We start from the raw sequence: 12,840 nt of genomic DNA on the forward strand, positions 1-12,840 counted from the left end.
GTTTGAGGAGGCGATAAAGAGATGGACGGACGCGTGTGCTCCTTTTTAGAAATGACTTCCCAGCCTTCATTCCTGTACCTTCACGCCTTACTCAATATGAGATGCTGCACTGTGCACATCCTTCATTGCTGTCTATTCAGTGGTCTCGAGAGCCCTCCAACCGTACCTTTCATTACAAAAGTCAACATATCTGTGAGGTGTGACTGAACTGAAATATGAGGCTCTGTGTATCTGCATTAACGGCCTGGCTGCTTGTCCAAACGTACAAAGCACTGGAGTGGAAGCATTTTCCCTTTTTTTATTCCCATCATGAGGGTCCAAGCTGCATTTCAGCCAGGCTCAATTTAAATTGTGATTTAATGTCACTGAAGGTTTATTTGCATTCACAATGACATTTAGTTGAACATGTATTTTGAGCCAGTATAGCATAAGCAAGCCACAAAGACAATATGGCTATAAATCCAAATATCAGTACATTGAAAGTATGAGAGTATTTTTCCAGTGTCACAATATATAAATGTCAACATTAAACTGAACTTATATGCATTAAACTCTACACATATTAAACAAAAACCTTAGTTCTTTTTGTCTAAATTGCTTGAAATCATTCAGATTTTGAAATCATTCATGTAGAATCTAGTAAAACAATTTAGTAATACCTTTTTTATTCGTTCTGTGAATTTATAAATTTGTAAATTATAGTTGTTCGGTCTTTATTATTTTTATTTATGATATCTTGATTTTTCTTACTTATGTCTCTGCTATTACGTATGCTGCTATAACAATGCAAATTTCCCCGCTGAGGGATTCATAAAGGATTATTTTATATTATCTTATCTTATCAAATAGGTAGATTCTTGATAAACACTACCATGACAATCATCCAGATACAACACTATTCGACTTTTCAACTTTTATATTGCCTTCATCGGGGAGTCTGAGGTTGTTTCTGGGTCCTTATATACAGAATATTGATCAGTTTATCATCCTCATTTGCTATCATCATCTATTTTCACTGTGGTATTATGTGTTTTCCTTTTTACCCATTGATGAGTTACAATGAAAGATTTTTAAGGAATATTCTGAAAGGATGGTGGTAAAATTAAATGTTTTGGAGATATTTATATTTCTTTTTAATTATATTTTCTTTATCCACGAAGAGCAAATGTGGTATTTTGTGCAAGATGACGATGATAATGTTTTGTACACTTAGCATCTAAGCTGATCTCTCAGTCACATTATATGTAATGGACTGTATATAAGAAAGCCTGAACTAACCTCAGACACCACCCTGATGAAGGCGTGACAGCTGAAATAATCCGGTAAGGTGAATAAATCATGGTGTACTGAAAAAAAGAGTTGTGTGACATGTTTTAATCTTGACTGACTTGCACTGAAGTTCACAGCAATCTCAAATAAAATATTCAATTATTGAGCAGCCCAATTTTCTGCCACTTTTATTCACAACAGCCCACACTAGATATGAGAACACCGGCTCTCCTCAGTTTAAAAACTCTGTCATGTCATGTAAGATGACAGGTCGTGGCGTTGTTTCTGAATATGATTTGGTTTGTTTTGTCCTCCACTTTAATATGCTGAGACAATCCATCGGCACAGACGCACACAACGCCATTATGGTGCTGTGGCAGGCGACTCCTTTGTGTTAAAAGACAAACGGCGGTGCAGGGCATACAGAAAATCAATAAGGGAGAAGTATTGAGCTGCTGGTGATGGTGTGTGTGTGTGTTGGTGAGGTGGAGTTAGGGGGGTTGATAAGGTCTCTGCTCTTTCATCACACTGACACACACCAAGTTGAAAACACACACCCTCGGGTTTACAGTGGGTTATTTAGTTGTTTCTAAAAACAGAACCCAGGCGGCAGGTTGTGTGTGCGGAGAGGAAGCTGTCGGGGGAAATTTGCAGTGCGAGTGCAGGCAGCGCCCCGGGGGACTTAGAGGCAGACTGGTCCGGCTGGCCTCTGGGAGTTCGACCAGCTGTGCAGTTTGCAAACAAGAGTGTGAGGCTGGCTGCTGAGGTGAGACCTTTATCTCCGAACAGGCCTTTAGAGTGTCAGGGGGGAGGGCAATCGGCCGTGTCGTGCACAAAGTGTTTAGCCGGGATAACGCTCTGTCTGTTTGACACATGAGGTGCTGTACGGGTAATTTAGTAAGAAGACAAAGAAAACATCCAAGCTGAACTGCGGGGTGGGGCAGTGTTGATGGAGGATTGCCTCAGGGATCGCATCGCCTATCTATTAAAGGAATAGTTTGATATTTTTTGGAAATATGCTTGCCGTGAGTTAGACGAGAAGATTGATGCCACTTTGAAGTTTGTACAAAAATATGAAGCCGCTGGTTTGCTTAGCTTAGCAAAACAACTGGGAACAGTGGGAAATTGGTCAGCGGATTGGTCAGCTGTGTGGAGGTGAGAAAGTAAGCTGGGTTTGAACTTCGAGCTCTCTTTTCATTCGTTACCATTTCTGTCACTTTTTGTGTGAACAAAAATACATGAATGCCTTCCAGGAGAGACAGTTTGAATATGTGAAACGTTATCTCCATATTTAAACAATATTGCGTGTCGCCACTCTCTACGGCGGCTGACCCTTCACCCCGCCTTCAACGACATCAAACAGATTACCAGCTCCGGCTTCATGTTTACTGTACAGAGATGAGAGAGGTATCGTTATTCTCAAGTAAATCTCCTAAAATCTGTAACTATTCCTTTATAGAAATACCTAAAGAAAATGTACCCTTTCAGTATCAAATACTGAGATGGGTTTTCAGTGGAATATTCCTTTAATGTGAACAAGATTCAGGAGATTTTTCTTTGGTCTTGGGAATCAGAAGAAGAAAAAGCAGATCCGTCCATTTCTTGTCGGTACCTGCTGATCTCATTTAGGATTAACAGTCTAAATGTTTGCAGAAGTAGAATCAACTGGGGTGGAGATAATGGCAGAAGCTAAGCAACACCACAGCGATATGACCCTTCAAAAAATTAATTTTCCAGACATAAAAGAAAAGATGCCACGCCTCCACACAAAGTGAAGGCACCATGCGTCAACCTCATCAAATCTAAGGCCTGAATAGACCTGTCATGAGAAAGAGAAGGCAGGCGGTGACGGAGGGGGAGCGGGTATCTCAGCATAGCAGTGCCCTGTTTTCCTCTCTCTGACTTTCATGTGCCGCTAACAGGTGGTCCTTTGAGGAGACACAGGATGGGGACGATAATGGAGCACACTGGGTGGGATTCTGGGTTTTAAGCACAGTCTCTTGTGTGTGATAAACAATCTCCGCGAACATCACAGCCTCCTGCCAGAACCTGTATTATACATGGCTGTGTGTTGCAGGCAGGGCACAGCAGGGCGAGCATCTGCTGCTGAGGCGATGGGAGGCCAAACAAGTGGCCTGGAACTGACGAGTTTCATTCTCAAATTAGATAACAGCAACATTTTAAGCAGTGACTGATCCCGTGAGGAAAAACTGACAAAAATGACAGTTTGGACTATTTTAATAGGGTAGTTCTTGGTTGAAAGAATGAAAACGTGTCCCTGAAAACGCATTTAATCAATCTTTTCTTCCAAAGTTAGTTTTTATCTGAACTCTTCTCACTCATGATGTCATATATTTCTGTGCAATAATCAGGCTTCAGTGTTTAAATCACAATCTGATAATCAGCTCAATCTGATAATGTTACCTTATGTCAATCAAATGAGCTCAAACGACACCCAAACAGACCTGAAGAAGAAGATCTGCAGACTTTTTGAATGTTAGTATCTTAATAAATAACACCTGAGGATGCATTTTCCCAACTTTTAACCTTAGACGTTGTTTATTTAGTCAGGAGTAATTACTGTTACAGAAAAATAGATTAGATCCTCTTTTAATTTGATATATACAAAAGCAAAGCAATACGTTGTTCTTCCCCTCTGAAAATGAATATAGAGCCTTTTCAGACTTCATGGAAAATGGACCATGTGAGGCACTCTGAGGAATGATAAGACTGTCAACCAACATTAGGCGAGAGTCCCTTTCATTTCAGCCAAATCTTTAATTCTTATTAGTCCACATACTGAAAGAAATCTGGTGTGAGAGCTGCTTGTCAGTTTGAACTGGCCTGAAAACTGTGGTTACTATCCAAATACAAAATAAGGTACTACAGAAAATGGAAGTGGTGGTAATAATGTAGTTTACCAACATAAAAACGACACAATGCAATACAAATATGCATGTTGGTGTCATTGCAGTGACACACACCAAGTTGAGCATACACACACTCTGGAGTTTACAGTATGCTGTGTCTAGAATCAGGACATCCTCTATAAAGTGCAGAGGATGCTCGTGGTGTCAGGGGAAATTCACAGTGCAGAAGAAATCGAGTAAAAAGCAACAAAAAAACAAGAGGCCATCTTGTGATGGATCACACCAGCTGCGACGTCCGTCAACATGTTGACTTTCTGACCCATGAGTACTCGTAATAACGTAGTACCACACCCACGAACTGGGATACAGTGATACGTGACTTAAACGAATGTGGGCCGGGACATATAAACACCACACAGACTCACAAGGTGAAAACAATACCAGCCACATGCTGTCGCGGCTGCTAATAAAGCATTTTGAAAAGGGACACAATGATTTACAACCCGAACTTTATATGTCACTTTGAGCTCAGTCAGGATTTTTGATCTGAATCTCCGATCTTGAGGATGTTGAGTTTATGGATGTCTGAGCTCACAAAGTATGGAGAGAAAATATGTGCCGCAATATAAAAATATAATGAAATCTTAAAATCAATTTTACATTTTTAGAAAGCCAGAGCGGGGAAGATAATATTGTTTTTTTATGGCTTACATGTTGTAGGAAACACAATATATGACTGTGCAAGGAAGGCTTTATAAGCACAGCGTACAGTGTGAGGCAGCCACCAGGGACACGAGAATCAGAGAGCAGAGTGTGATAAGTATGATGTGATAGGTAATCTTGCAAGAAATTGCAAAGGGGGGCACTATCGGAGGGCTGGATGATTAAGCTCTGATGAGATCAGAGACCTCTCTCCAGTCTGTGATCAATCGGTCAGTCCCTTAAGCATGGCGGCACTTCTGTGACAAACTCGTTGTAAAAAATATACTCAACAGAGAGAGGAACGCAGATCTGTGGAAGGTGAGAGAGGAGAAGCAGCGAGGCGGAGCAGGAGGCGACCCTGGTATTAAACTGCTGTATGTGTGCATCTTTTAGCTTCACCTGCTGTGACACCAACCCTCCAGGAGCCATCTGCTCCTGTTGTTTTATCTCTCCTAGCAACCAGCAGGACCATAAGGATCCAGCAAACAAAGACTCCAGAAACAGGCTGTTGAAGCAGAGCTGTCATGTCAGGCAGAGGCCATCTTCAAGAGGGTTTTTCTTTTCCTGGCCACATACTGAGATTACACGTTAAAAGGAATAGTTCCACATTTTAGATGAGGAAATAATATGAAGTTACAGCCAGAAGCCATTTAGCTTAGCTTAGCATAAAGGCTGTAAACAGCTAGCCTGGCTCTGTCGAAAGGTAACAAAATCTACCTACATGAATCTGTAAAGCTCAAATAACGCGTTATTTCACATTCGTTTAATCTGTACAGAAAAAAAAGTGTAAAAAAACAACAATTTGGGTTATATCGCCTTTCAGCTGCACGGCTCACTGAGCAGCAGCTTAGATATCTGTTCTAAACAGACACGACGGATAATAATAAGAAAAATGCATGATTAAATGTTATAGTCACAAAGAAAAATACATGTTATCTGTTAATACAATTCAGTTGTGCTCCAAACCGAGCCATTCATCTCTGTCTTGAAGTAATTACGCTGAACATTTGATGCATAAACACTCACTTTTATATCTTTCATCTCGTGTAAAATAGGTCTAGCTTGCGCCACCAAATTATCATAAATATCAGCTCAATAACAAGCACCCAAATTACAGCCCCAGTTAATGGCTCTGCATAATAAACACCTCTGCCAAGCTGCAGTTAACACCATAAAACTTCATTTCCTCAAGGGCCGATACCACTGACTTCAGCAATATAAAAGTGCTTTGTCTCTCAAAAATCCTCCGCAAAACAATAACTGTGGGATTCACACATCAACTGGGAGGTTTTTTTTCTTGTGGCTTTTAGGTGTGTATTGGATGGCAAAGGCCCCTGGAAGCAACACAGGGTGATAAAATAAAAAAAAGAAAGAAAACAAGAGCCATAAGGAAGGTCCATCTGTCAGCAAGTGAGCCGGAGCAGAGAGCAGGGAGACACCGAATGATTCAGTGGTAATTTGGTCGCAGGTACAACAGATGTGGGGCGAGACCACAACATTGTCACTGATGCATGGTAACATCAGTGACATCCTGCGACGTGGCCCTTATCTCCTGTTTGAGTGCACCAAGGCCTGCACACACACACTCACACACACACACACACACACACACACACACACACAAACTCTCTGTTACAATCAGTGCATGCACACTAATACACACTCACAGCGGGGGGGAACCTCCTCCAGACACCCACATAGAGGCATGTTCCAAAAATGCTGTGAGACACAAACAGCACCAGAAGCACAGCAAGAGGCGTCCCACAGAGAGGAGAGAGAATGAGAGAGACAAAAGGGAGGAGGAGGAGGAGGAGGAGGAGGAGGAAGGAGGGGGAGAAACTGAGAGGAAGGGAGAAAATAAGATGTTGAGAGAGAGAGAGAGAGAGAGAGAGAGAGGGAGAAAGATGTGAGACAGAAACAAAGAGGGAGGGAAAGTGAAATCAAAGCGGGAGCGAGAGACAGAGGGAGGATTTATTCCGTCTTAATTAGAACAAAGTGTCGGTGGCATCTTTCATTTTGTGGCAGATAAGGACACCAGCTGAATCCCCTCTAACACACACACATACACACACACACACACACAAAAACAACAACAAAGCTTTGGCCTCTGAAACCAACAACAAAACTTGCTCTTTGCTAACCCGTGGAATCTGGACACCTGGGTCTGGGTCTGGACGCTCCGCATGGGAACAGTTTGACCCTGTCAGCGTGGGGGGAACACTCCTGTTTAGAGATGATCAAGTGAAGCATGTAAACGCATTATATGAACCCAAAAGTTTCTCTCTCTCTCTCTCTCTCTCTCCCTCCTGTTGGCGGAAGTGAAGCAGCACTGACTGCCTGCCAATGTTGAAAGAGTCTTGATCAAACAGATGCAGCCACACTTTGGCAGTGGCGTTCAAGGCGAGTTTCACGCCGCGGTGGAGGAGACTGGATGGATGTTTAGCAATGTGGCCTTTTGGCTGAAACTCAAAATGATGAACTGTGACTCTTTACAGGTTGTCTGAGTCCCCGTTTGACTGGATATTCGAAATATTTTTCGATAAATTTAGACGATTTCACTCCAAAATGGATCCGCTACTAAATTAATTTCCAGTTGAACATCAAATGATGTTAGCGCGTCCTTACGTCATCTTTTCATTTTCATATAATTCACTTCTTTGTGGATCTGAGCTTTGTTTTGGCCCGAGGTCGACTCACTGTGGGGGCCCTCCACACTCCCTCTGATCACATCTAATGCTTCCCTGCTGATTGACTTGCTATTAATTAACATTACCTCGTTAATGTGAGTCCACAAATATTGCTCCTTTGCAGCAGTGTTTCACTTTTAATTGCATGGTGTCACACTGAGACTCCCAACTTTAATCTCTCTCTCTCTCTTTCTCCCCTCCTCCCTCCCCTCCTTTATCTAGCACACACACACACACACACACACACACACACACTTTCACACTGTCTTTGGTGTGCAGGGAGCAACAATGAGCTGTCATGAAGAGATAATCGCTGCAATCATTTCTGATTCTCCTCACCATTCATCCAATAAATCCCTTTGTGATGTTGATCTGATTGTTAAAGCATGACAGCAGGAAACGCCGCCATCACAAAAAGTGAAATTGATTATCGGGTTAACTCTGTTTTTCCGGTGCATCAAACCAAATCTAATTGGCTGTTTGAAAACAGCCATTGGTGCTCTGAATCGTCTGCGTTGATGGACACAAGTCAAACTGCCTTTTTAGCGGTGAAACCGGGGAGGAACAATCTGCATTAATGAAGTTATTAAGTTTTGCGACATTAATATGATGCGTCTTTACGCGCAGATGGAAATCATGGCAACCCGATGGAAACGTATTTGATTGTTCATGACAATTGTAATAAACCTAATAATGATTCTAGTCAATTGTAGCTGCAGAGCTGAGAATTAGACAATCTCTTGTATGAGTAACATGAAATAAGGCACCGCGTGGTATAGACTATAAAATGCCACAAATGACCATAAAGTCACAGAAAACTCATTTGAGCTTCACTGAAACACCTCGAACTGCTTCAGGGACATTACAGGAACGATACTAGAGGGTTTCAGTGAGGGATGTGGATGAAACCCACGAAGCGCTAATAACCAGCCCACGCACTTCTACTAGGAATAAAGCAATTAGTGTATAAAGATAATTCCTTACCCGCGTTTGTTTTGTTGTTGTTTCCCTTTGTTGTTGTTTACGGTTTGAATAGCAGCTCAGTCATATGGCTGCAGGCTGACAGCGGACCGAAACACAGCAGCAGCAGCGGCGGCGGCAGCAGCACCTCTGTAGTCCGCTCTCCTCCGTGCACCCCGGGATGTGCCGAGCATCCGGACCGTCTCCTGCTTCTTAAGAGGAGGAGAGTCGCCACCGGCTCCGTGTGCGCGCTCCCGAGTGCGCGTCCGCCTGAGGGGCCGAGTGGCTGGTTGTCTCTCGGCGGGGCTTGTCCCAGCAAGTGAGACAAGGACGGAGGCAGTAATGTATACTGTCTTGTGGTATCAGTACTTCGGGTCAGTTTTCCGGAGGGAGAGACCAAGATAAGAGAGACTGACAGGGATCAGAAATTCATTATTTCATAAGTGATCCATCGTGACTTTTCCACAGCCCGTGAAAAATGTTGCTGTCACATCGGACATCCACAGTATCTGAATGTTCTCAACGGGATCCAAGAGTAACTTTACACAGTCAATTGCATCCTAAAATACTTTACTCCAAAACACACTCGGCCTGTAGAGCCAAAAGTCCACCGATTCAGCATTGGACTCTGATAACATTGTCAGATTCATGATGGACAGTAAAGAAAAAGGGTCAAGTGTTTCCCTTCCTTGTTAAAACCTGACGCCTACATTACCCACAATGCAACTTGACCGCTGTCAGTTTGGTCTGGGATTCAGGCGAGTTATTCTAGTAGCGGCTAATGAGCGAGTTATGCTAAAGGTGGCTAATGTGTAAGTTATGCTAGTAGCGGAAAATTAGTGAGTTATGCCACTAAAGGCCAATGAGTGAGTTATTCTAGTAGCAGCTAATGTGTGAGTTCTGCTAGTAACTGCTAATGAATGAGTTATGTTAGTAGCGGCTAATGTGTGAGTTATGCTAGTAGCAGCTAATGTGTGAGTTATGCTAGTAACTGCTAATGAATGAGTTATGTTAGTAGCGGCTAATGTGTGAGTTATGTTAGTACCAGTTAATGAGTGAGTTATGCTAGTAGTGGCAAATTAGTGAGTTATGCCACTAAAGGCCAATGAGTGAGTTATTCTAGTAGCAGCTAATGTGTGAGTTCTGCTAGTAACTGCTAATGAATGAGTTATGTTAGTAGCGGCTAATGTGTGAGTTATGTTAGTACCAGTTAATGAGTGAGTTATGCTACTAGTGGCAAATTAGTGAGTTATGCCACTAACGGCCATGAGTGAGTTTTTCTAGTAGCGGTTAATGTGTGAGTTCTGCTAGTAACTGCTAATGAATGAGTTATGCTAGTAGCGGCTAATGAGTGAGTTATGCTAAAGGTGGCTAATGTGTAAATTATGCTAGTAGTGGCAAATTAGTGAGTTATGCCACTAACGGCCAATGAGTGAGTTATTGTAATAGCAGCTAATGTGTGAGTTCTGCTAGTAACTGCTAATGAATGAGTTATGTTAGTAGCGGCTAATGTGTGAGTTATGCTAGTACCAGTTAATGAGTGTTATGCTAGTAGTGGCAAAGTAGTGAGTTATGCCACTAATGGCCAATGAGTGAGTCATGTTAGCAGCTGCTAATGTGTGAGTTACGCTAGTAAAGGCTAATGAGTGAGTTATGCTAGTAGCAGCTAATTAGTGAGTTATGCTACTAACAGCGAATGAGTGAGTCATGGTTGTAGCGGCTAAGGAGTGTGTTATGCTAGTAACGGCTAATTAGTGAGTTATGTTAGTTGTGCCTAATGAGTGAATCATGCTAGTCATAGCTAATAAATGAGTTATGCTAGTAGTGGCTACTACGTGAGTTATGCTAATAGCGGCTAATGTAGCCGCTAACAGTTAGCAGGTTATTTAAATGGGTTAACATCTGGTGGAAAACACTTCCCAGAGGAGTTAAAACATACTTTTTAAGTCAGCAGCCCAAGAATCCCGCTGCAACACCTTCAGTGACATTCAGCAGTTTGGATATCCTCTGCAGTGAAACCCTGCAACTGCATTTTTCATGCCCTGTTTTTTCTTGATCCTACAAAGTAAATTGACTGCAGAGCGCCAGCAAGACTAATTCTAAATCTACACTATGAGCCTGTTGTGTGTCGACAGATTTAATGTTGTATATTTACAGAGTGATTGTGTATAAATCACTTGAGGGAATTGGTTGACATTTAGAATTTTAGTCTGTCATTTTGTGTTGTGCGTCCGCCCTGAAAAATAGCTTGTTAGGGTTATTGAAACCAATGAACAAGCTTTATACTCATTTGGTTTGAATACAAACAATGCTGACAAGCCACTTAGTGAAGTAACACAGAGGGACTGAGTCTGCTGAAGGAAGATAAGAGACTAAAACATGAAAATGCCTTTAGAGTGCTCAAACTTCTTACATCATAAAGGGTGCAATTTTGACTCTCAGGGATTAATGTATACACTGTGGGTTTATTTGAATTTGTTACATACATATAATACATGTTTCATAATTTATCTATGTGTGTTTACTGCATGAATAACTAGCTAGTTTGCATGCTGATCCTACAGTGTGTATTCCTGGTCCTTCAAAACACACTCAAGTTGAGATTTCCACATATTGCTTCATACTTACAGTCTGTGTCAGGCAAATTTGAGCAATATAACAGCTCTGTAAAGTGCAAGATGGCCTTTGAATGGGACCCCTGTAGCTCCTGTGTGCCTCCTTTGAGACTGAAGAAGCCTCGTCAGTGGCACACATGCTGGAATCAAATCCTGTATTCTCACAGGTCTGGATTCTGCAGCATTTCCAGGTATGAACAGTAGCTGCAGGTAATCCGGGCAGCCCCCACTGGAAATGCAGATGGGTGGAGTTTGTGGCAATAGACCAGTGATTCCCACCCAGGGGTACTCATGCAGCTACCAGGGGGCTCGTGGAAACACTGTGAAGTGGCTCAACTAATTAAAAGCACTTTTCAGGTTTGGGAGAAAGATAAACACACATACAGGATTATAAATCTGTGTGAGGCTGATTTTTAATAACTGACGAGCTACAAGGGGCTGACAGCACAGGACACCACCTGAATCCAGTGTTGAAATGTAACTAAGTACATTTACTCAAGTACTGTACTTAAGTACAAATCTGAGATACTTGTACTTTACTTGAGTCTTCCTCCTTTGTACTTCTACTCCACTTTTTACTTCAGCTGTAGTTACTTATTACTTTACAAATTAAGATTTTTGCATGCAAAACATATGAAGAGTTTATAAAATATATTTTGTTATAAATTAAACTACCCAACAGTTTATACTAGTACAGCTGAAATGATTAGTCAATTAATCAATTAATTGAAAATGAATTGGCAACTAGGTCGTTCTTAATGCAAAAACATTTCCAGCTTCACAAATGGGAGGATTTGCTGCTTTTAGTTTGAATTATTTTAATAATTTGAGGTCTGTACTGCCACTGTACTTAAAAATGAGCTCCACCTCAACCAACCACAACATTAAAATCCTGCTTTTACATCAATGCATGAGTAATTATGATCTAATGATATATAATAGTCACAGGAGATATTTTTCTGGATTGTGTACTTTTACTTAAGTAACATCTTCAATGCAGTAGTACTTGTAAAAGTTGTATTTTTTACAGTGTGGTATTAGTGCTTTTATTGAAGTAAAGGATCTGAATACTTCCTCCACCGCTGCCTGAATCGGTTGAAACACCTGAACACCGCCTGCTGAGACTGACGGTGCATGAAAACTACTGAAAGCCATCAGAGAAGCAGAAATAATGAGTTAAAAGTGACGGATAAAAGGTTGAACATGCAGCACATGTTGGTGGCATGAATGCAAACTCGACCGAACCAACTGCAAAAATGAAGAGAGACCAACAATTTCCAGGTTCTGGTAGTATTAACACTATCCATTTTTATATAAGATCATTTTAAAAGACCACTGCAAAAGTTTTACAGTAAGAGGAACGTGGCCTACTTGAGGGCCTGACAGTATTTGAGTGAGTTCCACCCATCTAACACATCTCTCACTCACATGAGTGAATCACCTGCAAATAATAATGTAAGGAAAAACGTATTACAAATTACCCCAGAGACACAAGAGGAATACTGTATTTACACGTATCTAAAAAGTGGCGATACACACAGTACCGTATTGTACGTTCAAGGTCACATGACCAATCAAATTGATGTTATTGTTACACAGAATCCACAAAAGGTTCAGCGACAGTGTGTTGAATTCAAAGCTCAAGGAAAAAAAGTCTTTTGAAATCGTTGTTTACTGTAACTACGGTAATTAGTGTTATGCAAACAGTGACAGTCAATGCTGCACTGTTTTCTCAGG

The sequence above is a fragment of the Enoplosus armatus genome, chromosome 3, assembly GCF_043641665.1.
Source record: "Enoplosus armatus isolate fEnoArm2 chromosome 3, fEnoArm2.hap1, whole genome shotgun sequence".
Classification (NCBI taxonomy): domain Eukaryota; kingdom Metazoa; phylum Chordata; class Actinopteri; order Centrarchiformes; family Enoplosidae; genus Enoplosus; species Enoplosus armatus.